The sequence below is a fragment of the Castor canadensis genome, chromosome 6 (genome assembly GCF_047511655.1).
Source record: "Castor canadensis chromosome 6, mCasCan1.hap1v2, whole genome shotgun sequence".
NCBI lineage: Eukaryota > Metazoa > Chordata > Mammalia > Rodentia > Castoridae > Castor > Castor canadensis.
Window position 1 is genome coordinate 89,322,370 of NC_133391.1, and position 5,348 is coordinate 89,327,717.

General features: G+C 34.3%; 1 non-coding gene across 1 annotated transcript; it reads right to left on the reverse strand.

The window, feature by feature from the left end:
* Positions 1–219: 219 nt before the first annotated feature.
* Positions 220–383, reverse strand: LOC141424330 (U1 spliceosomal RNA). Its single transcript, XR_012449280.1, has one exon. It is a non-coding gene; the product is annotated as a U1 spliceosomal RNA (small nuclear RNA).
* Between the last annotated feature and the right edge of the window lie 4,965 nt (positions 384–5,348).

The window sequence follows — 5,348 nt, forward strand, 5'->3', positions numbered from 1 at the left end:
GACTCATAAAAATAAGATGATCTAGAGATATGTCTTTTTAAAATAGGCACTTTTCTTTAGAATATTCAAAAGAAAAGCTGGGTGCAATATATAAAAACAGCCAAATTTTGATTTATCTCTTATACGTTAGATGATTTGTAATTATTTAGCACTTCTATACAAAATACTTTCATGCATTTTTCCTCAAAGAAAGATATTAAAATTTCAGTATTTCTTTTTCAGAGGAGAGTACGAATGCAGTCCCCCACTACCACAAATTATGCATTTGAGTTTCCCACATTTGGGGAATTCACAGGGGTCAGCACACCTGGAGTGCAATGGATAAGCCTCGCCCTGGGAAAACCACCTTTGTGATCATGGTATCTCCCCTGCCAGGTAAGTATTAAAATTTCAGTATTTTAGTATGCACCTATAACCTCATAATAATGCTCCTCAGAAAATATAAGAAAATCAATAAATAAGTTAATATTAGTCTGAAATCTACAAGAGTTACAAAATATATTGATGGCTTCCCTTTTATGTGTTAGAAAAATTGATTTCAATTGCCTGGTTACTGATTTTTATATTTTCACTTAGAACTTTTTTTTTAAACTCTTTTCAGACTTAGCAAGAAGCAGTTCAAATCCATGTAGTGTGTTTCAGTGCTTTATTAGAAAGTTAGATATAAAAAAGGCAAACACAATATTATCATGAAAAGAAGAAAACAGTGCTTATAGCATAAAACAGGCAAAATTTAATTTCTGGCATTTTAGTAAAAGAGAAATATTTCCAACTTCCTTTGTTGCACTTTTTATTAGCTCACGAGCTTTTTTCTTTTTGTTTTTTAAAATTTATTCCATCTCACTCCTGTTAGGATAGCTATCATCAAGAATACCACCAACAACAAATGTTGGTGATGATGCTGGGGAAAAAGGCACCCTTATGTACTGCTGGTGGGAATGTAAGCCAGTACAACCACTTTGGAAAACAATATTGAGGCTTCTTAAAAAACTAAACATAAATCTGCCATATGATCTGGCAATACCACTCATAGGGGTATTCCCAAAATAATGTGACTCAGGTTATTACAAAGGCCCCTGCACACCCATGTTTATTGCAGCACTATTCACAATAGCCAACCTATGGAAACAAACAAGATGCCCCACTACTGACAAATGGATTAAGAAAATGTGATATTTATACACAATAGAATTTTATTCAGTCACAAAGAAGAATGAAATTTTGTCATTCGCAAGTAAGTGGATGGAACTGGAGAACACCATCTTAAGGGAAGGTAGCCAGGCTCAGAAAGCCAAAAATCACATGTTCTCCCTCACATGTGGATTATAGACCTAAAACAAATGAAATAATATTACTGGACATGGGTCACACACTAAGGGGAGAATGCACATGGGAGGAATATGGAAAGGGAAGGAAACCTAAAACTTGAATGTGTTGATGTGCTTACTGTAGAGGAGTGAATATAGTAATCTTAAGCTGGCTGGGGCCACTATGGGAAGGGGACCAGGAAGTAGTGAAGAGGTCTGGTTGAGATGAATCAATGTGGGTTGCAATACACATGTGCATGGAAACAATGCTAGGAATCTCTCTGTATAGCTATCTTTACCTCAAACTAGCAAAAACGCTATGTCTTTCTTATTATCTCTTATGTTTTCTCTTCAACAAAATTGGAGAACAAGAGGGTTCTGCCCAGAAATGGGGGAGGGGAAGGGGCCCAAAAATTCATACATATGTGAGTGAATGTAAAAATGATAAAATAAAAATTAGAAAAAGGGAAAAATTTTTGCCAAAAGAAAAAAAATATTTTACCATTTAATCAACAGTTGAAAACATGAGCTTTTACAATGATTAATTGAGTCAAATAAGCTTTCTTTTTGACTCCATTTATTCTTTCATTTCTTAACCTTTTATTTGCTTTCATTGATAACACAACTTAATGATAGAATTTGCTATACTATAATTTCCAGTTCCTCTCCACTCATCCGTTGAAGCTTATGCTGAAACTCACTTCAGTCTGGCTTTCATTCCTACCATTACAGAGAACCTACATTTGACAAGATCTTCAATGACCTCTAGTTTGCTAAAACCAGTGACCAATTTTAATTCTTAGAGTTTAAGCATAACTGCGGGAGAGACAGATGGCAAATGTAAAGAAGACCTTATGTTGGAAATATTTTTTGGCAATTTTGAGAAGCAACAACAAAAAAAATGGCTGGAGAAAAACAGTCACAAAGTTAATGGAGGCAAACCATGACTGGCCCTGTAGGCTGTTATTCATATGCATAAGCACAGAAAGCAAAGGATTGACAAATACCAATTTCACTGTTGTGTTGACAAAAGTCTAGGAGTGATGAAGGTGGAGGTCAGAGGAGTATGATGGGAAACATGAAAACATGTTAAAAACAAATCTATTAAGGAGATGGAAATAACCTATTTTGTCAAATAATGTGGTGTCAAGAAGTAAAAATCTTCAACATTATCAAATGTTCATTAACTGATGAATGAAAAAGCAAATTATGATGTAGCAAATAAGAAATAAGACTATTGGGCTGAAGATATATGTCAGTGTTACAGTGCTTCCCTAGCATGTGCAAAGCTCTGGGTTCCATCCCCAGCACCGTGGGAGAAAAAAAAAGAATAAATAAAGTTCTGACACTTACTAAAACAAATGAATCTTGAAAACATTATGCTAAAGAGAAGTAACCACCTAAAAAGAGAGTTTGTAGTTTAATTCTATTCATATTACATGTCCAGACTAAGGAGTGAGTTGAAAGGGGGGAATGACTACAACTGACTATAGTTTCCTTTGGGATGATATCTTTGGCCATAAAGGAAATGCAAATCAAAACCACATTAAAACTCCATCTCACTCCTATTAGAATGACTACAATCAAGAAGACAAATGCAAATGTTGGTGAGGATGTGAGGAAAAGGGAATCCTTATACACTGCTGGTGGGAATATAAATGACTACATTCACTATGGGAAATTATATGGAGGCTCCCCAAAAAACTAAAAATAGATCCTCTATACAATCCACCAATACCATTCCTAGGGAAATACCTGAAGGAATATTAGTCAGGTTACAAAAAAGGCATCTCCACACCCATGTTTATTGCAGCACCATTCACAATAGCTAAGCTATGGAAACAGCCAAGATGCCACACTACCAATGAATGTATTAAGAAAATGTGGTATTTATGTACAATGGGATTTTACTTGGCCACAAAGAAGAATTAAATTTTGTCATTTGCAGGTAAATGGATGGAACTGAAGAACAGCATCTTAAGTGAAATTAGCCAGGGTCAGAAGGCCAAAAGTCACATGTTCTCTCTCGTATGTGTAATATTGAATTAATACAAATACAGAATTACTATGGAAAACTGGTAACACTAAGGGGTGGTCATATATGAGAGGGGTAAGGTAAAAGAAGAAAACTAAGAGGATGAATTTGCTTGATGTAATCTCTATACAAGAATGAATATGGAATTCTTAAGCCAGCTGAAACAACCATAAAAAAGGGATTAAGGTAGAACAAACAAAAATAGAGGAGATGAACAAATTGAGGTTATAGTACATATATACATGAAAATATCACAAGGAAACTCTCTGTAGCTACTTTTATCTCAAACAAGCAACAATGTCATTTTTCTCCTTTTTTCCTTTTTCCTCTACAAAATTGGTGAACAGGAGAGCAAAGCAAAACAGGTCCTGCTGAGGAGGGGGGTGGGGGCTGTTACCAATGGGAGGGGGAGGTGGTGGGGAAAGGGTGTTGGAGGATGAACAAGGTACAAAAAATGTGTACACATGTATGTAAATGCAAAAATGATACCTGGTGAAATTGTTCCAGGAATGGGGGGATAGAAAAGAGAAGGGGAGGAGATAAATCTAAGTATGATATATTTGATACATTGTAAGAACTTCTGTAAATGCCACAGTGTACCCCCACATAGCAAAACAATAAAAAGTATTCTAAACAAACCTTGACAGTGTTTATAAAACTCTGTGAGTATACTTAAATGATTGACAGGGACACTCTAAATTGGTTGATTTTTATAGCATGTGAATTGCATTTTATAAATATATACAATTAAATATTAAGATAATAAATGAATGGTTTAAACATAGCATAATGTTGCTAAGTCAACCCAATTTTAAGTAAACTTTATAGTACATTTAGACAGGATAGAGTCTACCTACAATTTTTGGACAATTTTATATATAATTTCCAACATATTTCTCTATTTATGTAAGTATTGTATGTAGAAGTGAAAAATCTGATTTTCCATTTTTTCAGTCCACATGATTTTATCTGATTAGCAACGTTCACTCAATTAAAGTAATAACCGATTCTAGCAAATATTATAAACCTATATTTTTCTTTTTTGGGGAGAGGTTTTTCTTTTTTTTTGTCTTTTCTTTTTTAGTGCTGGGATCGAACCCAGGGCCTCACGCATGCTAGGCAAGCTCTGTACCACCGAGTTACATCCCAGCACTAAACCTATATTTTTCAGCTTGCAATCATCCACACTGATGAGGGGAATAAGTATAAACGGAGGCAGTCATTTGTGCTTGTCTTTAAAAATTATTTACTTTCTGTTTTAAGAATTTCCAACATTATGAACAAGCTGTTAAAACTTTCAAAACATTACTGTTCAGAATCTCAGGCTTATCTATTAGTTTGACATACCACACCCACTATTTCTTACTCCAGACAGAATTAAGCAAGAGGATTAAGAAATATGAAATAGATTTTTTTAAGTAAAGAAGCTCAATTTATAATCCAGAAAATTTATTCAATTCATGATTCTTTTATCCACTTTATTCATTTATTTTCTTATCTATCATTGACCATGGAAGAATAAACTGACAGATTTAGGCCCAATAGCAATGCCTTTCTTGCAAGAAGTCATTCATTCAGGAGCTAATGTGTAAACTAGGCTGTTTTGCTTGTCAAAAGAAAAAATAATTATTTTCAAAATAAGAGTCATTTTCTTTTGACATGCAATTGCGTGTCCTAAAATAAAGATGGATAAAAGAAATGATTTTTTTCTTGATTTTAGGCAAAATAGAATTTGCTTACTTTTTTTATGTGGATAGCTATTCAGGATTTTCATTTTGGTGTTCTACAAAAGTGACAGAATTTGTTCTTTTTCACTCAACAGTCCAAAATGAAAGCCATGCGACTCCCATCTCCTAATTTTTCTTTGAACTCCAAGGGAAGACAATGTAGTCAGTGGCCTTGCACTAAAGGAAGGAGAGGTTTTTGATGGGCCCAGCAGTTCTATGAGGTTATGAGGTTAATAATTTCTTTTTCTTTCTTTCTTTCTTTTTTTTTTTGGAGTTCTT